Here is a 25607-nt window from a genome sequence, read left to right as displayed (position 1 = left end):
TCTACTCCTCTGCAAGTAAACTGAATAAAACAAATTAAAAATGAACCCACAAAACATTTTCTGCTTTATTGTGAGCATACATAATCAGCAAAATATAACAAAATAAATAGATGTTAATTCTTAGTATATTTTTTTGTCAGATCAAACAAATCATTTATAAGGGCCTTTTAATGAATGAAAATGAGAAGGCAGACACCGCCCATGTACTGTACCTCAGCACACAGCTCTGTGTTGTTTATGTTGTTGGTATTTTTGGTAGTATGACACTGGAGGTAAACCTCCAGTGTCATTTGTAGATGCACTTACAAAGTCGTATAGTAGTATAAAGAGCAAGACAGTCTGCATATAGAGGTGGCGGGATGGATGGATGACTCAATCAACATGACGTCACAGAGACTACGTCCATTTTTAATTATACAATCTGTATTCTCGCCCATTTCCCTTTATCACATGTAACAACTGAGGCTTGAGGGGTAAGCAGAGTGTGGACACGATTTAAAACAGTTCTCACCAGAAATATCAGGGTTAAAATGCTCATATGGTTGTCTTCAGAAGTGTTCCATTGACCTGTTTTGGCGTTCATTATGTGGACTTCTTGGTCTGATTGTGAGGATTATGGAAAAACGCTGCTCGATGGATACAGCGATCCACTGAGGTGTGCTGGTCATTTCTCAGTTCATAACACTGGATTTCCTCCTCTAAGCCCTCAGCTGGAAAAAAAAGACTGTTACCTGGACACCTTGATCTCTGCTCCTTTTAATATCTGACTCATACAGACTAAGGCTTGCACAATGTTTCCATATAATCTTTCTCTTTCTCAGGGGGCTAAAAAATAGGCTATATTAGGTCACCAGATGAAGGTTTATTAGTTCTTCCTTTTATAAATATTGAGAAAATCTCAGAATCTTAGATGTTTATTTTAGATACAGAGGCAAAAATAGTGAAAAGGATCTATTCATTGTCATATTGACATTATACCGGCAACAAATACACCTGACACTACAGTTTCAAGTTTCAATATCTGTTGAATATTTCACAGACAACTGAACATCTCCTGTTTCAGATGAAAATCTGTCTAGTGTTTCTTCTGACAGAATCCATTCATTTGTTAAAGCTTTCATCATATTGTATTTATCAAAGGCAAACTCCATATAGAAAGATAGGGCTGGTAGCAGCAGCAGAAACACTCTCAAAAGTCCATGTACACTGCATACCTCTTTGATTTGCTGGTAATTTTAATTACCAGATCAGAGACATAAATTTAAGTTGTGGTGATTATTGCTAAATAACTATCATATTATTGTGTGTGATTAATCAGTCATTTAAATATATTTAATAATATAAGTATTTGTATTGAAAAACCAATTATGACTTACATTAGGTGAAAGTAATGACGTACTTGCTGACACATTTTAAATTCATTTTGCCTAATCATGTCATAAAGTTTTTAAATCATGAGTCACTGACTGGTTTTCACTCTATTAGGTTACATTTTATGTTGCAGCCAGAAGCAATTATACTATTTGTATTTGCTTGGTAAGTCTTATGACTGTACATAGAGACTCGTGAAATGCACTTTTTCACATCATAACAGCATCAAGTTTATAATTGTGCTCACAAAAAACACATGAAGACCCCTGAAGACCAAACCTAAGTGAAGAATCTTTCAACATCCGGCACATTGCCTCTGCCTGTGTCACATTATTTGGATTTCTGACAGCTACAAAGAACACATACAACCTTTACACAACATACAGTGTTCAGAGAAATACAGCAAATATTGAACTGATGTGCAGACTTAATAACAGGTCTGACTGCATTTTAGAGGTGATTTGTTCCCTCTAACTGCTCTGCTTATTGGGTTACACTTCCTGCCCTCCAGCTGCTTTAATAAATACTCTGCAATTCTCTTCTTCCCTCTATCTGTTGAGGACGTCTTTCCCTCTCTATACTTACCTATAGCTATACACTGTACATACACAGTTGGAAAGTAGAGAGTGATGAAGAGACTATTATAAGGCAGTTAAGGCGTAAATGACACATAATTTGTCGCTAAATGAGAACTGGACTTCAGTGTCTCGATCTTTGTCTGATGTTAGCTGTTCAACTTTTCAAAAAAGACAGTAAAGGGGTGATACAGCAACCTAGTATGTGTTTCTTGGAGTTTTGCTTATACTTGTGTTATTATCTTTTTACATCTTCTTGGTCATTTTAATTTAGTTTAGCTGGCTGGTTGACATCCAGTTTCTATTAAAACGTTCACACCAGTCTAACCCCAACCTGTCTGAGATTGTGTCTATGGGTGAAATAGTTGCCCATGAGATCCTGCAGTTCATAATTTGTCTCTGTCGTTGGTGTGCAGTTCTTTTAAATTGATGTTTCTGCACTGAAGTCGCCAATCATCACCTATGAGTCAAACAGTGTGGGCAGTAATGGGATGTATTAAGTGTGTCCTGCTGATAGAGCTTGAGTTCTTGTCTTTTATTCTTCGCATTCAGATTATTGAAATATATGAATTATTAATTTATTTAAATGAATGGGTGTAATGACACTATATAAAATACAAAGACATGATAACAAATTGACATAAATTGAAATAAACATAATTTATTATACTGTATGTGCATTGTTGTATTGGGGTATGGGTGGTTTGGGGTGTCATGACAAAATATTTCCTGTGAAGGGGTGCCGTGGTGTAAGGAAGAAGTACACTCCTGTCGGTCATTAAATCGAGTTCAGACTCATCATCTGCTGCTGAGTTTCTCCATGACCTTCACAGTCCCTTGTTTAAATGTTAATTACATATTTCACATCTGCTACACTGTTCTGCCTCATAGCCTTGCAGCCTGAAAAGAACTAACTACAGTTACCTTTCTAAGGTATTATAGACTGGCTTCAAGCTTCCTGCATTCATAAGCATGAGATCCTGGCAAAGACCTAACAAGTTTTGGCAAATCAGTCTTAAACACAGACAGAAAAAATTTTGTTTTCTCTGTAAATATATGCTGTAATGAACCAATCTTAGCAGTGAAAATGAAACTGCGTGGATCCCAATGTGTGTATTTTGAACGCGCAGCAGCAAACTGTCTGTAAACTGGAAGATTGAAGTTTGAAATGCGTGCTTCCTTCTGGCTACATAACATACACGTTCATGTTAGCAACTGACACATGGACACATTTGCGTAATCACAAGTCGTTAATTTTAACGGAACCAAACAGGTTAGTTGTGAAGGCACTCTTATTGTGCTTGCTGGGCAATGTGTTAAATCACTGTTAAATTAAGACTTTGTTCCCTATGCTTAGGCACAGCAACTTTCATCATAACCTTTAATTGGATATCTAGAGTAGAAACAATGTTTATGCTGCTTGACAACTTGCTGTAAACATGCAGATGCCCCTGCACTGTTGTAGTAGTTATGACCTGCTGATGGGGCCAGCATGCAGCCTTCACAACATCTTCCATTACTTTTTTATTAAAAATTGGACATGTCAAAAAACAAACCATGTTGATGTTTACATGAACAGGTTTTGTGACTTCCAGCTGTGACTCAGTCCTGGACTAATAACCACACGGTAATTAAATAAAGACAGATGTTATCACTCATAGTGCAGTGAAACAGCCTTAAAATACAATCACAAACTACATCTATATATCCTTTTTACAGTACTGATGCAGCAGACATTTAAAGCCTACCTCCCCACTATCTGGTCTGGGCATTTGTGCCGCTGAATTTAGTATCCTCATATGCAGTTTATCTGCCTGACATTACAGCTGACCAGTACTGGCTGTGCTTTTAAAAATGTCAATGCAGCCTGCGCTCTGTCACTGTGACAGTTTGTGTTTCTGCTAAGCAACTGATGGCTGGTCATCCCTGCTGCAGGCTGAGGTGTTTGTGGTAGTGAGAACATGGAAGAAAAGGGCACATTTTTATTGTGATTGGATTTGATTTCAAATATTTGCAACAGACAAGCATGTTTGGGCTTTATTGGCTTAACTGCTGCAGTTAGCATAGGTCTATACTTCATGTTCTAAGAAAATCCTTTGAAGAAGAACAAGTGCTGAAGAGTTGAGTTGTTGTAAGATTTGTTTTTGTGTCAGGACATGATGCAGACCATACAGCCGACTGACAGTGAGTCTTATTCATTTTGTGTTTTGCGTTAAGATCAACTGGGAGGGACTCAAAAGCTGACACAGACATAGATTGTGGATTTGAATTGAAGACACCAGTGTTGGGCTAGTTACTTTATTTATTACTCATTGCTTTTTCCAAAGTCATAGTATTACTTTACTTCTACTCCCTGGTAACTCCCTTGGTAACTGTGCCCCTTCTCCCCAAAATTCATACTCACAACGTTTAAAATCCATTTCATAAGCTTTTCTATCTTCCAAGCTACTTTCTTTCACGATTTCAAAAATATGATTGGATTGTCGGGTTTCAAATTAAAAGGATGTGACAACAAAAGTAAGGTTATAACTAACTGATATTAATATTATTACTGAAATGTATTCGTAATTAGTTACACTATTAGTTACTGGGGAAAGAGATATTATTACTAGTAACCTAGTAACACTGGAAGACAAACACAATAAAGGCACAGTCATACAACACACTCCTTTTGTTCTTTAATTGGGTATATTTAGTTAGATTTCATATTCTGTGTTTTATTCTTATTATCTTTTCACTGAATTTCGTGAATATACAAATATTGACCTTTACTAGCCACATAATATGGACATTTTGGTTGTAGTTTAACTAGTTTCCCCTTCTTTAAAGGTGGTGCCAAGAGGTGAATTAAAAAAGATGAGCTAAAGTAAAGGTATTCCTAGTTTTTGCTATATTTACAAGAGGATAAACGAACAAAAGACATAATGATACAGCAATAATACCTACGAGGGCAGCAGGATGACATAGTGTGAAGATTTTTTTACCCCTCTCCCCCTCTCCCCCTCTCCCTCTCTCCGTGGACTCTTTGGTCACGCCTAATGATGCTGTACATATTTCATGCCACCAGTTGCCTGCCTCCCTTTAATATTGCGGTCACCAGGGATAAAGAGCTGACTGATACTGAGCCAGAAATAGTCGTCTTGTCTCCATGGGTTTCTCTCCACCAGCCCCTTTCATCCGCACTATATGAAGCTGCCGGCTATTGATTAACACGCTGCCAGCCGAGTGTGTTTGTGTTTGTTTATTTTCATGCACCAGAAATCATTCCTGTACAGCAGTCTATACCTACAAATATCATTATATCCGGGCTGGTGGTAGTGAAAACAAAGTGTCATTTGGCTCCTCCCTTACATCTTCCCAGCAGACAGAGGATGGTCCAAGCAACAGCCCGTGAGGTGTTATTCACAGGCCACTGCTTTCATCCTCTCTGACGCTTTTCATACATTTCATTCTCTTCTGTCTTCTTTCTCTCGCTCGGTTCACGTTTTCTTTCCTCTCTTTCCTTCTCACCTGTATGAGTATGACGCGTGTGTATGGCAGTGTGTGTGTGTCTGTTCACATGCTGTCTGCACTATTGTATACGTACACCTTTGCGTCATTCCTCTCTGCTTGAGCTTTATACTGTACATTATTTCTCTTCCTTTTTCTCCATGCTTTATTACATTTTATGTTTTTGTACTTTCATTTTTGGCATCTATAAATCATTCACAGCCTGCTGTGAGACACATTCATCTTTAATGGAAATGATTTACTCAATTTTTATTCAGTGTTACACAATTTCCTCTCTTCCTTCCTTCAATGTTGCACTATTTCCTTCTTCTTTTTCCCTCCATCTTTTTTCATTTTCCCTTTCTTGTCTCTCTTCATCTGTACCTTTTTACTCTTCACTTTTTAACAGTGGAAACAAAATCTGGTCTGAAGTGTGTAAAAATTCTCAGAGGCTTGTAAATTTATTTTACTAGTGTTTTATAGCTCTTCAAACTAACTTCCAAACTGTCGGATTGTTGCTGATTTTTACAGTAGCTTGGAGTTGTAGGGTTGTTATGAGTATGACAGGAGAAGCTGAGATCATACAAGGCGCCGGTAATATTGGAAATGGCAAAGATGATCTTTCTTAATATTGCATGAGAAAATTCATGCTTTCTCAGTCTGTGTGTATATACATGCTAATACGCTAATGTTAGGAGGTATAATGTTTGCCGTGCTCACCATCATAGTTTAGCTTTCCAACATGCTACATGTAACATTAGCTTTAAATGCAAAGTTCAGCGGAGGGTAATTGGACAACTATTGGACAAATAAAAATTTTGACCTGATGATGGCGCAAGAGGGGAACCCAGATGTGCGTACTGCATTACATAACAAGCCATCAAATGGTTTTCGAGACATTTGACTCAAAACCGCAAACGTCATGGGCACGCTAGAGGTAAGTCATTACGAAAGTCGTTAGGGACATCTTCTAGAAACCATGAATGTCTATACCAATATTTTTGCCAATCCATCCAGCAGTTGTCGAGATATTATAGTCTTGACCAAAGTGGTGGGCCAACCGATTGACATTGCCAACCCCATGGTGCTAGCATAGCTGAAAAGATATAGATCCAAATCCATTTTTCCATAAATTTTTGTTTTTATTTTTGTTGGCGGTCTTGAAAAATATATTACTAAGTGTGTATTGGATATATGGAATATTGTCATCATTATTTTCTGGTGTTACAAAAGTGGAAAGTCTGATATCATGACACTGAAAACACAATCTAACGGTTTATGCAAACATGAGACTTTAATCCGATCATTAAACCTATATCGTCTTTCTCTAAGAAATGTATCACTGTTCTCCATTTATCATATTTCTCTGCACACTTATACACACACACCGCATAGACAGACACACACAGTCAGAGCAGGTCTCACAGACAGGATTAGTGTGTGTGTGTGTGTGTGTGAATAGGCTGGGTTTAGTGGTCTGAGTGGTGTGGTCACAGGGTTGTGATAGCAGAGGAAGCTAATCCTTGAGTAGCCCCAGGACATTACCTGTCACATGACATCACATACACACATTTATACCAGACAACCCTGACTCAGTGAAGGGTAGAGATAAAAGTATGTTTCAAGTGGTTCAAATCTCAAAAGAAACCCACACAACAGTTGCTGATGCCCAGAAACAAGCAAAGTTTAAAACACACTAGTATTAGGCTATGCAAATGGTTTCAGTGAGATTGATACATCCAATAATTACTTTATATCAATTGTGTAAATGAAAAAAAATCATAATCACAGCCTGAATTATTGGAAATAACTTGACATTGTACATTTCATTATATTTCTTGAATGTTCCTCAGGCCTGATGTGTTTTGAACTAACTGATTCCGGTTAAACCTAAATCAAAGTTTTACTGCTGAAGCATTTAAACCAGATTCAGTATTCTAGTCAAATCATTCCAGAGAGTTCCTGTTAATCTTCAATATCTGACAAAGCCCACCAGTCTCTCTGATGCCAGTAATGTCAAAGTGTATCCATATGTCACACATTTCACTTTGGAAGCAAAGTCAGACTGTCCTCGAGTTGCTAATATCCTCATTGCTTTATCTTTGTCCTTTTTGCAGATGTAATATGATAATGCAGAGCAAGCTTATGAGGTCCTGAATACTACAGATAGGATAGGCTAACCCCTTGTGACCCTGCAAAGGGTAAGCAGGTATAGATAATGGATGGAAGGATGGTAGCTGAATCAAAGTTCTGAACCTAACAGTGATAGTGAATCACCATAATGAGTGGATATACTGGTGCTGGCAAAGTAAATCCGTGTAAATTGTTCATCTTTGGTGATCTTTGATGCACAAATTGTTGCCTCGTTGACCTTTGAGGTTCACAGTGACACAGAGCCCAATAGCCCCAGAAGCTATCATTGCTTTTTAACTTTGTTTCAAAATCCAGGATGCAGTATATGCTGCTCCATAAAAGAGGCATTGTTTGCATTCATTTAGTAGATGGTACAAATACAGATACCTATTTTTTGAGTGAACTTATTGTTCCCTCAGAGACTAGAAAATTGCTTGCCAGTTACAGCTATTCACCAACTAGTCCTGCAAGCGGTCACTACATCCCCAAGCTTCTAGATATTTTTGCAAAATGAATTTCACTGTGCCACCGGTATGACCAAGGCTTACAAGTGGATCAACATAGTTATTACAGGTCATAATGATACACCTGCTGACCTGCTTTAAATGTGATCTGTTTTAAATCTGCATCTGAAGCTCCGGGCTTCACTGTCTTTCTCATGGACACAGCAGGTCATATTACAAGAATAATGTTTGGACTAAAACTGTAACTGGTCACTTTATACACAATACCCCTCTGTTTGTGGAACTTGCACTTTGTAACACTTTCATCAGGAAAATATAGCTTTTTTTTCTTCTACGTATCATCAACAATACTTGTTAGATTTTCTTCTGGAGCCTGTGAATGTTCCCAGTGGAGGGAAATGTTCTCGCACAGCAAACAAAGTGTCAAATGAAAGAAAACATGTAGTTGATATAAAGTATGTACAAGTGTTTTTCAGACATTTTGTGTTTCCATCTTTGGCCCTGAGTTTCTGCACAGAAGAGAAAATAGAGCGACAGAGGAAAGTGGAGAGATGGATGGAGGGTGATGAGAGGAAAGAAGAGCGGGATACAGTCTCGCAGAGGGGAGGTTGATGTCTCTGTCCTGCCTCACTAAACCTCTGCTAATCCCACCAGGATTATGGATGTTTAGAGATGTTTCAGACATGAACAAGCGTTGTCAGAGTTCAGCCGTGACCTTTGACTGATGTCATTTGGTTGTGTTTGGGCCTGCACTGTGAGCAGGCACTTCATCAATTCTGATCAAGCAGTGAAACGGTAGTTCATCTTTATATGTGTGAGTCTGTTTGTGCTTGTGTTTTTATCTGGGTGCATGTCTTTTTAACTTGTTGCTGTGTGTGTGTGTGTGTGTGTGTGTGTGTGTGTGTGTGTGTGTGTGTGTGTGTGTGTGTGTGTGTGTGTGAGTGTGTGATGTTCCCAGGGTTTGTGGGTGACCTAAATGTCAAGTGTTTCATACAGCCAAACTGTATGAAAAAAAAAGAAAAAATATGTTTACTATTTCAATTACTTATATATTATTAGTTATAAGTAAACAACTATTCTAGTCCACTGGTGTATTTGCAATTGGCATGGCTTAAAGGGCCTCTTTAACTGCAAGCAGCAGCCTGGAGGTTATAGACATGAGTCTGGGAACTTTAAGCCCAAGTCGGGAAAGCTGATTCCAAAAGCATGTCAATCCACATGTATGGAAGAGGCTGCTGTGTGTAACTCGATTATATCCATTATGACTGTCACATCCAGATTTCAACTCTGACAGGAGACCAAGACGGGCTGTAAATACATCCAGGAGGGATGTTATTCATGTGAAAATCCTCTGTCAGATGGAGATCAGAGAGAAAGATGGAGGGAAAAGAGGCGACAGGACATGGAAGAACAGGGAGGAGGAAAAGAAAGAGTTACCAGAACCAATATGACAATATCAAACATTTGGTCCCGAAAATGACATAGACCCACATACTGGTTTTTATTAGTGTGCACATAGAAATGTGCAGGTTTATTCATGTGAATCTATAGTGTGTGTGTGTGTGTGTGTGTGTGTGTGTGTGTGTGTGTGTGTGTGTGTGTGTGTGTGTGTGTGTGTGTGTGTGTGTGTGTGTGTTCTAATTTAATAGCTATTGAAATACTGAATGGGATTCCCAGAGGAGAAAGCTCTTTCACAAAGCAGCTTTTAGAGAAAAGGGCACATTTCAGGTTATTATACATATCGATTTATTGAAGAGTCATCCTTTACATTGTGTGTGTGTGTGTGTGTGTGTGTGTGTGTGTGTGTGTGTGTGTGTGTGTGTGTGTGTGTGTCCATGCAGGGTGAAGCCTCAGAGCAGCTGCTGCCATGAATCCTTCACCATGAGTCAGCCAGTAGAGTTGTTCAGAGAAGACCTATTTACCAGCCCAGAGAGCCTACAAATTATTTCCCACTGTCAGTGTTGGCCAGATCTTATTATGTATTAGTTTTATAAGCAATGCCATGTGATAAAGTTTGCACATCAGTATCACAGTGTTCAAAACAGAACAAGTTGCGCTCACAGTAAATCCTTAAAAATTGTGACGTTGATCTGATATTGACTCGACATGACATCACACTAAACAATGGATTTCGATGGATATTTGGCTGCTCAGTTGTAAACACACTCACACTAAATGACGGTGGAGTACAGCACAATGAGACACAAAACTGCTGCTGTGCCTTTCTTTAGTTAAGTGTAAATAGTTTTGACAGAGAGGTTTGTGTGTTTGTTTCATTAACTACCCTTAAAATCATTATACAGTGCATTTGCTTAAGCATCTCTGTGTGCTGATTTTTATCTTCTATATATTTGCAATTTCCGATATTTGAGTCTGAGAAAGTTAAACTTAGTGCTTGCTGGTGTCTTCAGGGCAGCCTACACCTGATCACCTGCAGAATTGCTCTGCGAGTCGTTGTTTTCCTGTTGTGAGAACAAAACCTCGCTACAGTCCTACCTTTAACATATTACACCATAAAGATTTTACACTGGACTTGACCTCTTTGGTGAAAGTTCAACATATTCCAACTTTACCTCCAGGTGTGTCCAATTAAATTTACAGAACCAAGAAGTGTGAAAATTGACTCCATCTTTTCAAGATTAGTCTAATTTTAAAGAAGGTGTCTTTAAATGTCTTCGGCATTTTACAGCTTAGAAATTAGAAGATGATGAGTCAGCATTGAGTTCTTCACAACTTACTCTGGACAAAGTCCACAGGTGGTTGACAGGCAGTAAAACTGGTGGAACTGCAGTTGTAATACACGGGGAGTGAGAAAATGAGCAGAAATCACTAACCTTTGAAAGCCTGTGTCCTTTCTGTGTATCAAGATCAGAAAGGGCAACTAGATATTAAATGCAGCAGTGTAATGTGTTCTCTGTTGAGTAACACACCACTCTGCAGGCTCACGGACGGCATACACTACAGTCCTCAGGAGAAAAATGATTTCCTTTTATGCAGCACCTCGCACCGGTACTCCTCCATGACAAAATAGCACTTTTGGATTAACAGGGAACTGGCTGAGTAATCTTTATCATTCTGCTCACTCCAGGGAATTCCGTTTTGATAAGCTGTGGCACTTCAGAGCAGATTCCTGTGTGGGACTACCAGCACTGGCATCTGCCTCAGAGAAACACATCATATTTGCAGCCTCATAAAATGAGTCACACTATCATTTTGGTCTGTGACTCATATTGCTGCAGTGACTTGTTTGAAAAGTCAGAATCCGAGTAGCTTCCCCTGCCATAATAATAATTTAATACAGATCTAATATCCTATCCCCATCGTGCCAGAGTGTGGAGAGAATGAACTCATCCGGCGACTCCTCTGTCAGAGCCAATGCATCTCACTCACTGAGTTTGAAATGCCACAGTATCCATGTCACTCACATCCTAGAAAATACTGGTAGTTTGTTAACAGTGTACCATATTTTTAGTGATGTTTTCGGTGTTAATCAAGACTTCTTTTACAGGTACGTCGGCTATGGTCCAACTCCCTTCAACCCACTTTTTAGCTTTGCTAACAGTAGGGTTGGGTGATTGTTTCTATGTACACCAATCATGGCTATGTGCCGATATGCGATCCGTTCAACAGGAGTGGGAGAGTCACATCACAGTCATTAAAATGCTAGCATTGACAACTGGGTTAGGAAATGTAACAGCGGCTTCACTAATGGTTAAAACTATAAACCTGCATAATTACCGGTGAGACTCTGTAGGATTACAAATCAGAGCAGGCATATGGAGAACAGAGATGCGGGGTGTCAGAGCCATGGAAAAGAGACGGTAAAGGGGTTTGTATTTAAGGATTTAAAATTCACTTGTCATATATTGATTTAACTGGGCTCAGTAGGCAGACATGCCACTCCACCATCTCTAAATGCCCAGTAGGGTGCAGATTCTGGAAATTATTTAATAGTTTTTTTGTTCTTATAGGAAGTTAATTAAAGTTGCCTTCATTGTCAGTGTATTAAAACCAGTCATCTGTTTGTCCCTTCAATCCGTGGTATAAGATCCGATCACCAATGCTAGCAGTGTGGCATCAGGGATGCCAATGTCATCTGTCAGTCAATCCACTTTGGTCCCGACTGAGTTTTCATCTAGCCCCACAAGCAAGGAAAACTTCAGAAATGTCTCTGATTCAGCCTGGATTGGGTATCGGCAAGTAAACGATTCTCTGTACCAGTCCTACATCCTGTAATTTATTATCCCCGAAACTGGACCCTGCTACCTCCCAGTAGTGTCTTTGCCTTTTTTCCCCCCAGGATGGTGAACTCATGACCCGTCCTACTCTGACTGGCTTACCCAGATATTCTTACTCCACCTAATCTAATTTGTTATGCCTCAACCTAAACAACCCAAACCGACAAAGGCAACAAGTACTCGCCAGTCACAGTAGGGTGGTTCATCCACACTGTGCTGCCACGGGGTACTGGAAACTGCTGTTTTAGAGCGTCCAGGAAAAGTTGATTTCTGGAAAGTTCAGGTATAAGAATCTGTCTACTTTTATCCAGTGAAATGTCTACTGGTTTCAAGACAATGTATCCTCCTGACTTTGGAGGCGTCATCTTGCCCCGCCATGTTCATATCTGTGGTTTTGAGCGAAATGTCTCAATAACTATTGATTGGATTGCCAGGTCTCCCTAAAGATGAATTTGAATAACTTTGGTGATCATTTGACTTTTCTATCTGGCGCCATCATCAGATCAAAATTTGAATCTGTCCATACTTTGGTTTATTTTTTTGGTTTAGTTTACCCACTAAACTAAGATGATGAACGTGGTAAACATTATACCTGCTAAACACCTGCATGTTAACATTGTTACTGTGAGCATAGCATGTTAGCATGGCAAAGTTTATCTCAAAGCACTGCTGAGCCTCACAGGACCGACTGTAGACTCTTGTTTCTTTATCTCTTCATGTTAATGTGACATCTTAACTTGATGTAGGTACTAAAATTAAAGGTCAAAATTTAAATCTGAATATGAGCAAAGCTGCCTTAAATTGAATGATGAATTGTGCCAAACAGGTGCCAGTTACATTAACAGGGAACGTGTTTATTTGTTATTCTCTGTAATTGACTTATGGAGACAAAGAACCACTTCAACATGTTTTTCTACAAACACACTGTACTTTAGTGTTACATATTGCAGCACATTATGTCATCACTAGTTATTCCTGTATACAGAAGAATTCTCAGTCTTCCTAAATCATTTATCAACAACGCTCAGTACAGTACAAGACGCAAAGGTCAGAACAGTGGGTAACAGAGTGTGAGGAAGGCTCCTTTGTCAGTTCAGTTGCATGCAAATAATTAACTGCAGCGCAGTTTGCAGACACGACCCGGCCTCCTCAGCCCTTCATTGGCAGACTCTCTCTTTCCCCTCACTGCTGGCGTTAAAGTTTAATGAGCCAAATCTGCAGAAACTGTCCAAACAAACAGCCTTGTTGACAAGACAAAGCTTTGCATTTAGCACTCCATATGCCAGAGGGGTTATCTCGGGTTCAGTGAAGACCATGGCTAGAAACGGAGTCAGTAAAAGACTCAAAATAACCAAGACAGACCAAACCTCAGCACTGTGCCCTGGATACAGGTTGTTTGGAAACAGATCTGCAGCAATTTAACTGCAGTGGAGTTACCCCAGAGTGGTCTAGTCGACTCTGGTTTACAAAAACCCACAGTTACACCCTGATAGCTCTGGGTGGCTGCTGTTTTCAGTCTTTGAGACAAACAAACTGTGTATGTAGATTGGTTTTCCAAGTCAACATTGATTTGAATACTTTTCTGCAGCAGTTCTCCATCCATCCATTTATTCTTTCTCTTAACCGCTTATTCTGTATAGAGTTGCATTGGGAATCAGGCGGGCTCCACTTAAAATATCATATCAATATCATCTTTTAATATATCATATAGTATTTACATTATCAAAGTGATGTCATTTTGGTAAAAGGTCTTATTTAGCCAAATGTTCTTTAAGAGAAAACACAAACGTCTTTATATCTTATCTTTTTATTGATTTATAATATAATATAATTGCTTGTTTATTTAATAATTACTTTATATCTCTCTCCATTTAGCTGATGCTGCAACTTGCAGTGATTGCCGGTACAGGTTTACAGGGACACTTGCAATGAATGATTGAACTTCCTAATTATTCAGTTGGGTAATTCTACAGCGATAGTGCGGCCCATCAATGAGCCACTCTTCTAGTCTCTGATACAAACCTGAACCTTGGCACCGAGCCTGACAAACAGACTACTGATCATCACACCATACAAGATAAACTGCGATAAAGTGACAAATTGCTACAACTAAGATAAGATAAGATGCTCCTTTGTTGTTCCTGCATAGGGGAAATTCAGATTGGCACAGTAGCACAGGGGAATGTAGTGCAAAGAGTAAAGAAAACAGAATAAAATACAATGAAATATAAAATGTATACACTTTTAAATATCCGCTGTTCAGCTGGTGTAAAATTTGACGAGCTGCTTCTGTGAGGCACTCCAAATAGCTGCAATTATGAATTAAATGGCAGATTTAACTAGAGTAATGTGGTACATGCCGTAGCAGTAATCGTAAAAGTGGTAGTGATATCAAAAACAGTTGCAGTGGAGGTATGATTGACGGTAGATGTAAAATAGTAGAACTTTGCAGACACCACAGTGGAAAATTCCTGTCCTGCTGAAACCGTATGAGGGACGAAACACATTCTCCAAAACTGAGTCAAGGCACAGACAGACTGAAGAGAACACGAGCAACATGATGAAACATACGGTAAGCGACACTAAGTGTAATTATATGCAATATTACCACGTGCAGACGCTCGCTGTTTAACTAAACACACTGATTTATTACACCGCTTGTGTGTCTACTTTCCATTCTGTTCCAGTATGTCATGCCCCCCTTGCTCTTTTTAATTTCCCCATGGCAACCATTACCAAAGACTTATGTTGTTTACACCACATAACAAGTGCCTTAAAAGTGCTTCACTGTGTGCTAACAAGTATTTTGACATGGCTACAAATAAGCTTTGCGGCTTTTCTGTGGGCATGTAGTTCCACTTTATATCCATTTACTTGGAGGCATTTATGCAGAGCAGTGAGCCCTCATTAGCCAAACTGAACTCCTCTTCTGTTGTTTACTGCTTGCTGGTATTATAGTCTGTAATCCCAAACAAAACAGGGAGAAAAAAAAGATAAATAACAGGTGACACAAGTGTTCACCTCACTGACGATTAGAGCCAATTTGCCAAGAGAACAAGGAGCACAGTGACCGGATTTTAACCTGGCACCCCCAAAGCTCCTTTCGTGTCATATTTCTCCCGGGTGTAATGCCCTCCCTTCGTCCTTTCCAGCAATCAAGGCTGGTAAATAGGGCCGCGACCCCAGCTGGTGAGCCTGTTAATGGGTGCGTCTGTGGGGGCACAGCTCGGCCGCTTGCTCCCCCGAGTGGGGGGCCTCTCTTTCAGGGGCTCTTAAACACTGAGAGCTGGGGGCCGGGAGCTCCATAGATGTCCATGCATCCTGCTGGTGATGGTTCTACCATAAACGGTGGTGAAGTGGGAATACGTTCCAGATGCTGCGGGGGGAAACAAGCACACATACCCATGAACATTCAATTTAGCCTCACGTTCACACACACACACACACACACACACACACACACACACACACACACACACACACACTCTTACACATGCTGAAGTCTACTAGTGTGGGCCCCGGGGAAGAGGAGCTCTAAGCCTGCATGGAGAGGAAAGTTCAAGGGTCAAAGACCACATGAGATCGTCCGGTCATTACTCATATAGAGACAGCATTGTGCATGTGTGTGTGTGTGTGTGTGTGTGTGTGTGTGTGTGTGTACAGAGGGAATGTAGGGCAGTTAAAAAGGGAAGGTGTATCCTTTACAACACCACACCCTGCCTGTTATATACACTGAGTGGGTAGAGACTGAAACGCTACAATGATACCTCTAAAGCAGCTGTTGTGATGCTGCAGTAGAGGCAAGTTAGCCCGGAGACAACGGAATCCAAGCAGGTGATTAGGACATTTTCACAACAGGAACTCGCACAGGGGCAACAAAAAGCTGCACACGAGGTTTCTGGCAGTGTTTTTAATATAGTTGGATATTTGTGAGCACTGATAAAGAGACCCCTATGTGATCTTTCTTTACCAGTTTCTTGTCCAGATGGACGGACAGATAAACAGGCTCACTCTGAGGAATTCTAAGCTGAGTTGGATTTACACCACAGTGCCACCAGATACTGGTTCTGACTAGGTCTGTTGTTGTCCATCCTTTAGTTACTAACCTTCACTATCTATAGACCTCACTACCATCATCTGTTTGTCTTCTAAGGCCCAGTATCTGTGGCATAAATGTAGCTTTTGGTTGCTTCTCTTACCTCAGATTAGAACTGGGACAAGCTGTGGTCGTGGTCACTGAAACATCCGCAACATTTACTGTATATAGCCTCTGCAAATGCTAAAAAAAGTACTCTCATGAGGTAAATTAAGATGATTTTGCACAAAAATGTAACTAAAACCACGTATATCACCTTACAAGGTCTCTACTGTAACAGAAAACCAAATCATGGACGGAAAAAAAGATTCCTACAAACTGCAAGTTGGCTTCATATGTTACAGTATAGGTCCTGAGAAATATGAGTATAGCTGAAAGTGCAGACGGAAGCCTTTTATCTCAGTTGCCTTCCTGCATCTCACACACACACACACACACACACACACACACACACACACACACACACGTACACGTAATGTAATGGCACGAAGGTGAAGGATTTTCAAGAAATGTGCAAGAAGAAGTAGTAGAACAGCCTGCGGTACTAACTGTGTACAAAGACACATACTGCACTGTCAAAAATAAAATCTATAACCGAATATAACCATAGAATAAAATGAAAAATGTCATAGCCCGGCACTTTCATCATACAAATAATGTGCCAAATTCATCCCAAGCTCAATGTCTGTATTAGAAAAATTACCCAGCGGACACAAACTTTGCAACAGGATCAGGTCCTTTAGTTCAGGTTACAGGCTACCATATTACAATTACTTGAGCTTCACTGCATTTTTAGGGCCATAGTTAGCCTCAAATGTTCACACGTGCATGTCCACGCATACATGTGTGCTTGAGATTGTGTGTGTGACTGAGTTCTCACGGGTCATGTTTTAAGACAAGGTCAAAGAGTTACGTTTTACATATTTTCAATCAGTGTGCTGTTGCAACCCAAAGTTGTTACAGTGCTATAAAATAACAAGTACAATTTTGGGTTACTTCGTAACATTTGCCTTCCCAAAGATACATTGTTAATAACTGTATAATTTAGTTTCAAAGTCTGTAACAATGCGAGAGCGTTGTATGTTGTTGAAGAGATGTGAAACGCACTAACGTGTATCGGGAGCACACAGATACCTGCAACTACAGCTTAGAAATGAATACAAATGCAATCACCTCAAACATTCTAGTTGGACGAAAGTTGTATTTCTGTCCTTTTCATCTCTATGTGAAAGTTTATTGTTATTTCCATTTACTATTGCTGTTCTTGGGGTCTTTCTTTCCTCCAATTCAGGTTTTTCCTCCAAATCGAGGGTTACGAATTTGACTAAAACCCTCTGAGGCCGATTCGTGATTTATGTCTTTGGGCTGCACATGACTCTTTACTTGCCACTGCGAGACTGTAAAATGCACTTGCACTCGACCGCTGTCTCCGCTTTGTATCGGTGTGTATGTGTTTTTGTGTCTTTGAAGACAAGTGTAAATTCTGTGTAACCCAGACACGGCAGTGCTGGCCACAGCCTGTGATGCTGTCCAGACCACAGGCAGCTTACAGACACCACTACTGTGTGTGTGTGTGTGTGTGTGTGTGTGTGTGTGTGTGTGTGTGTGTGTGTGTGTGTGTGTATGTGTGTGTGTTCCAACAAGAGATGAAACACAGCTACAGTAGTAAGCCAGACACGAGACCCACTAATATTCCATTACGTAGTACTCTTTTCCGCAACAACGCTGTTCACAGTCACATCTTACAGCCATGATCAAACATTTACTCTGTAGATTAGTCACCCCCAGGGAGGTGCTTACACATTTACTTTACTTTTGAGGAATTTTGCTGGCATTCTTTTCCAGAAAGACTCACAATGATGACAATAAAAAAAAAAATACATTTACATTTGAGACGTGGAGCCGAAGTCCTGATCCAGAACAGAAGTTCACACAGAGCAGAGTGGTTTATTCAGACTTGGGAGTGTGTACTCATTTAATTTGTTTAGTTTGGAAAGTTACAACATCTGACCTCAAGTGGCACCAAACAATGACACTGATGTCTCAAAATGTCAGTTCTTTTCTTGAATCTTAAAATGCAAGGGCTTATGGGTAATGGGAGACTGATGGTGGCATCTGATCGCCTCATGCTCGGAAACCTAAGAATAACACTTAACAAAACTCTGTCCAGTAAACAAGGTATATGTAGGGGTCATGTGACTTTGTTTACAAGCTGTAGTTCAGTTTTAGGATTGTTCCATAAAACAAGATCAGTTCAGACTCTCTTTGAGCTTCAGTAAACCTTACATTGGTGGATAGCAATTTTCATGAAGCTGGTTATAAATGGGCTCTGCTAAGAGTTTTGCATTCTAGCTATGAGAACCTTCATGTGAAAGACACAGGGTTCGAAATGTGTTTTAGGTCACAGGGAATATCTAGAGACTGAGAACAGCGTATTTAATGAAATGCAAAACTGGAAAATGAGAAGTAAAAGTCATATAAACTGATATTTACACAATTAGAGTCTAAAATATACTGTAATTAGATATGTGTGCTCCTCTGATGAGCAAACTCTTATAATGAATAAATATTATATAAGCAATATTTTAAGTGTAGACAACTGGAAAACAGTGTAGCTGTAAATGAAAAGGCTTGATTGTTTGATTAATGCTTGATAAGGTCTACCATTTTCTACTCAAAACTGTTTTAGAGAGTGGCACTATAATACACTTACATTTCTACATGCATGTATGGGCATTTGGTTGATAGTTTTATGCAAAAAGTATTACAACAAGTGCATCAGGACATCATGGTAAGTTAGTAGATGGTTGCACAGAACAGCATATGGGAAGCAATTCAAATCCTAAAACTGACTTAGAATATATGTCAGGAAAAGTGAATTAGCTCCAAAACTTTCCTTTTAGGATGCCCCTGAGAAAGGCATTGGAGTTGTGTGAATGGTTGCCTCTTTTAGTGTAATTGTAACCATAAGAATACCGGAGAATACAGTTGTTCTACTGTACTAATGAATTTTTATCTTCTGTTTTCTTTTCCTCTCTGTTGCTGTTTGTTCTCCATGTTGGTTCCCTGCTGCATGATGAGTAGGTAAGTACCTTTCACTGCTTTTTATGTTGTTGGCCATGTTCGCACACACACATGCATATACACACAAAATCAAACACTCATCCGAAATGTGATACATCATGCGAAAGATTATAAAATTAGTGTATTTACTAAGTTGAGTTATAAGTTGTTGGATCTCAGAGTGACTTTCCTAACGCCTAAGTGTGTGTGTGTGTGTGTGTGTGTGTGTGTGTGTGTGTGTGTGTGTGTGCGTGCGTGTGTGTCTGGGAGTACGGCCACCCTAATGGATGGAAAATCTCTTTACACACTCCAACACAAGATCAAACTATCCCTTACTCACACTCGCATACACAAACACACACACAAAGAGTAAATCTGCACACGTGCATAAACGCACATCTCACATGGACACACACACACACACACACACACACACACACACACACACACACACACACACACACACACACACACACACACACACACACCTACACACATACACAATGCACTCTATTACTTCTCACTCTTTATTCTCTGTGACTTGAACTCACTTTTACCCTGATTCCGTCTATCAGTTAACCAACACACACACACACACACACACACACACACACCACACACACACACACACACACACACACACACACACACACACACACACACACACACACACACACACACAAATGCAATCTCTTTTCTTTTCTGTCTCTTGCTTCTTTTGGCAATCTCAAAGAACACTGTCATGGTCCAAGTCATGCTATTAATAAAGTTATTTCAGCCAAAAGTGCCTCACTCAGTGATGGTTTTGTTTTTCCCTCAGTCAGAGACTCTGGCATGGAGCTCGTGTCGTGGAAGATTAGCTCTCAAATTACTTAACATAAAAAGGTGCTAAGATAGTTAAGTAATTCCTGTTTGTCTCACTGAAATAGCTTTAGAAGTATACCCAAATCTGATCTTCTCAGTTATGTTCAAATATCATCTTTCAGGTTGAAAATGATAGCTGATGTGTATCTTTACAAAATGTAAATAATCTACTCTAACACTAAGAATAACTAAGCAGTCTTCCTCAACTGAAGCCTTGTTGTTCCAAAACACAAATATGTCTTTAAACAAGTGACACCATGTTAAAGCCCCAAACCAATTTCTTCAAATTCAGTATTCTGTAGATCATTGATTCTGTCAGTCTCAACCTAAAATGGCTACTGGCATGTTGTACGTCTCAGCACAAACTTCACACTTTGGCAAAACCTTTACAGTGTGTCATGTGTAGAGATACTGTGAGCAAGTACATTTGACATTAATAGAATCCAGTGGATGCCTAGAAGATGGAAAATCAATTAAAAAACTCTTAAGACTTCAGTATCACTCTAAAAAAAGCTTTCATAACTATGTTTTTAGTTAATAGATGATTAAAGATAATTCAATTGAATTTGTGTGGCATTGCCTTCAATTATATAGACCACAATAATACATCACTTATAAGATAGCAATTAGATAATGAGGGAATGGAAACAAATCTGTGATGACTGCACACATATAGGACCAGTGTAGCTGTACCTCACACACAAATGCACATAGAGCAGCACATAATCCCTTGCCTTGTTGTCAAACACACCCACCCATGTACACGGTAAAAGCAGTCGTATTCCCGCCACACAGGAGACAGTATTTAAATGTCAGTCTTTTCTATTATATGGAAGCACAAAGAAAAGCAGCTGCACTTGCTATCACAACAGACAGCTCAGGAAATAGCTATCAGTCCTGCACACACACACACTCACGCACACACACTGCTGACTGTAGTCTTGTCAATGTGCAACAGCTGGGCACAGCTTAAGTCATAGACGCAAGTGTAAAGGCATGTGGCCACAAGGCTCTTCAGTGCTTCTGTGTGCTTGTGTGTGTTTGCGCAGACCACCAGCAACAGTGTATGCTGTGAGATTACAATGCTGCACATATACAGTACAGGATCTGTATATTAATCAGAATAATAATCCAATGTACAAACCGTGTTACGTCAAAGCTTAAGAGATTATAACTAATTTTTGCTCTAATTGTTCTTCATAGAGTTTATTTCTTTATATAGTCTATAAAATGAAAGCTGTAAAGACACACTTCCATCAGAAGGAAGTGTACCATTTGAGGTCTATGTTACTTGATTCATTAATTACATAATTGCCAGCTGACCAATAAAGGTGTTCAGGGTTGACTTGGAAACCATTATAAAGACAGGGAAGAATGAAAACACGAATACAAAAAAGAACGATTACAGGGAAAGAGAGGCATCAAAAGCCTTGAGAGAAAGTGACATTTAGAGGTATAAAAAGAGTAACAAATACAGATAAGAGAAAGCAAGGCAAGGAATTGATGGAAAAAGACACATACTGAAGACATTGCAGTGTGTGGTGGTTAGTGTTATTCAGGGTGGGGAAGAGCCTCGCAGGCTGCTCTTGATGGGAATTGGCATGTAATCAGCTGGAATAATGTTTGGGCTGTGACAGAGCCATGACAGGGTGGGAGGTGTGTGTGTGTGTGTGTGTGTGTGTGTGTGTGTGTGTGTGTGTGGCAAGAGATTGGGGATAGACTCTAGCCAAAGCAGTGCAGCACACTCAGCAGCCCCCAAAAAGGGTTTAATCAAGGCCTCGCTGCTTCTGTTACCTCTATTCTCCTTACACTCAACATTCAAGTTCCACTTCCAACACAAGCAACCAGTAGTAAGGAACCGAGGGTCAGAACCACAGCGTCCCAGCAACATCCCACTGAAGGGGATGAGAAGTATTTCATTAAAACAACAGCACTCAGAAATATCGCCATGCTATCGTTTCACAGTTTACCTAAATGTCAACATCAAACACTCTCAATCTCAGGCTTCCCAGCACGAAAACACCGGAGCCACAGATAGTGAGGCTGTCCAGCTGTCTCATGTACAGACACACCTGTAAGAAGCACCTTATTAAGCAGCGAAATACAGTTTTTATACAGACTACAGACTGATATATATTGAAGTATAATGTGCAGTGTATTATACAGCAGGACAAGTTCTTAAATATATATATATATATATATATATATATATATATATATATATATGCATATATACAGTACATAGCACAATGTATATGCTTTATACTGAGACATATATTGTCAATGTGCTTCACATAGACTAAATTATTAGAATTTATAAGGCAATTTAAAAGAAAGTGTACATTCATTCAAATTTGGAGAACCTGGTGAAAAAATAAAAACATAAGAACAGGGGTGGAATTAACTACTACTATAACTACTCCTATTACTACTAATAATTAAGTCCTTTTATTTTTCAAGCCTGTAATTTTACTTTGACTTAACCCCGCAATCATACTTTGCTACTGAGTAAGCCTACAATTTATATGCAAACCTGTTATCTGCTTCCTTTCATTGACCATGTTAACCAATTTGACTGTTCAGACAGAGCTCGCTGAGCCGCACCACAACTGCCATCTCCTCTGTTTTATCTGCGAATGGGTAAAACACACTGTGGGCCAATGAAAACCATAAAAAAAAAGAACATTACAGCAGGCACATATTTGGAGAACAGCGCAGAGTTGTGAGTGAATTTGGGACTGAAGAGTTGAAGAGACAGAAACCTAATGGAGAAAGATTGGGGCCCTTGCATGGTTGTTTGTTTGCATTGGGAGAAATTTATACTAATTACATGTGATCTGAATGACGCAGGTTCAAAAACATTTTTAGTATGCTTTTAACAGACAAAATTCCTTTGTCTGTATATTTGTTTAGAAAACAAATTTCTTCATGGATCGCCCCTCTAGATTGAAAGCCTTCTATTGATAATGCCTTAAACCTCCATGGTTAAAAAGTAACTAATTCTAGTATAGATTTTCAGTTTAGGCACACCTTAGATCCTTTGGTAATTCTATGAGGGTGTTTTGTGAAATACATTATAGTGATTATTATTTTTTGTTGTCTTTAGTCCATGCACCTGTCCCTTCCACTTCTAGTTACTAAGTTTGTATGAGTGTGAACTTGCTTGAAGTTGTATGTGTTGAAACAGAGAGCGACACAAAGATTTCCCAGTATGAAAAAAATCAAGTTAGGACCTTTAATCAACAAAACACACAGTCTTGTGGCCGCATTGCATTCTGGTCCATCACAGGTCACTGTCGGTGTTGAAATAGGGCTCTCCACCTCATCTGTGATGGATTAATGTCCAAATGGCAGCTTCAAATAATCAAAAAGCCCTCACTTTGATTACAAGTGATGTTAAAAGACTCAAACCAACTGCTCATGTTAAACAGCTTAGTGATATTAGGTATATCAAATCAATACCAAAGAAGATGTGAAGTGTCACAGATGTAGCGGCAGGCCTTACCGCACAGTGAGACAGGATAGAAACACATGCAGGCTGTTATGCAGGGCATGCACATACGTTACACATATGCACACACAAAACACAGACACATTGTGCACATCTCATTGATACACGCCTTCCATCATAAACAAGTATGTTACACATATTATACACAAACACACGCACACATGAGATTGCCCACAATTTCCCCTCCAATCAGACATCAAACAGCAGTCTGAGGGTTCCCGGGCCAGAGCTTTTGATCTGGTTAAATGGGTGTCATTGGGGCACACGTTTCTCCCATCTCCCTCCATCAGCAAACAGCCATTTGTCCCTATCGCTGATTATCCGTCTTATCTGGAGGCCATCAGCTTGGCTGATTAGGACATTCCCTGAATTCCATCTTTTCCTCACTGTTGGAATGTCTGTGTCTCTGCTGCTTGTTAAAATGTTGGCTCTAAACCGCACACGTTTCACCTTCTTTTTGTTTTCTATTGTATTTTATGTTATTGTTTTCGTATTATTCCATACAATGTATTCACCACCTGTACAGTTGTACATAGTGCGTATATGATCAATAACATTAAACCAACATGTTCAAATTATTGCCCACCTAAAGCTTTAATCAGTTTTCACCAAATAGTATCACTTTTCATGTGACTGTGTGTTTGCATCAGCGCAAAATGGTTTTGTATTTTCCCCCTCAGCGCTAACAGCAACGGTCCTGCCCAGAGCAGAGTCATGCAGTCAGCACAATCTGCCAATAGCAACATAGATATATGGAGTCCAACATGCACACTCAGTAAACAGAGAGCTATATTTTCCTCTAATCACACATCATTCCTGCCACTCATGCCACTAATGGTCGGCAATACATTGTTTCCTCCACTTCTACTCTTCCTCTTTACTTTCTTAGAGTGGATATCTGCCTGTCTGACATTTATTCAAAGTAACGTTTCTTTTAATATTCTTAAAGGTTAGTGTTCCTTATTCTTTTATCCAGTCTGACCAGCTTTATTCTCTCACTGTTTATCATTCTAGGTGAAAGTTATTCTAAGGTCTCAACATATCAGATGAATTTTCTTCATATTGTAGTTGGTTTCACTTTGTGAGTGTTTTGATTCTTTGCAATAATAGCTGGAATTTTAATATTGCAGTTTGTTTTGTGTGGATTTTCCATACATGCAGTTTCCTTTTACACAACAAACATTTAGAAATTGGTCATAATGAAACAAGAAAATGCATGACATTATGCCATCCACAAATAAAACAGTGTTCAATGACATGGACATTTGTGGTAAACACTTTAATTTCTCTTTATGAAATATTAGCTAATTTAAATGGTAATTAAGGCCAAAGGCTATTGTAAAGCCATAAACAGTTAAGGGCAGAGGCTATCGTAAAGCCATAAACATTCCATAGTATGAATTAGTCCCTTAATCTCATGTACTACTAACACTACATATGCTGACCTCAACAATCATTTGAACTTATAACAGAATGTAATTTAAATTTATAAACCTTCAGATACAACAAAGGCAATAATACAAAACAATTGTTGGTATATTCAATGTATTAATTTTCACTCTGACTGGGTGACAGGAGTAATTATTTTTTCTACTGAGGTTTTACAGCTATTAGTTTTCTGTTTTAATGAGTCATGAGTTGTAGGCATATATCAATTTTATCAATACTGAGAGATTCAAGTAATATAACTAAACAAGTAAAACTGAAGAAAATACTTTTTAAAACTTTCTGTAAAATGTAATAAAAAGCAATTTCTGCTGAGGAATAAGTTAGGACACCCCCACCTTTTTTCCGACTTAAAAT

General features: G+C 39.3%; 1 protein-coding gene across 11 annotated transcripts in view; it reads left to right on the top strand.

The window, feature by feature from the left end:
* Positions 1–25607, top strand: part of kcnq5a (potassium voltage-gated channel, KQT-like subfamily, member 5a) — a 98433-nt gene that overhangs the window by 24952 nt on the left and 47874 nt on the right. The gene's annotated exons all lie outside the window — the stretch shown is intronic.

This window comes from Dicentrarchus labrax, unplaced genomic scaffold (assembly GCF_905237075.1).
Source record: "Dicentrarchus labrax unplaced genomic scaffold, dlabrax2021, whole genome shotgun sequence".
NCBI classification, from domain to species: Eukaryota; Metazoa; Chordata; class Actinopteri; family Moronidae; genus Dicentrarchus; species Dicentrarchus labrax.
This window is presented reverse-complemented; position numbering and strand designations above follow the sequence as displayed.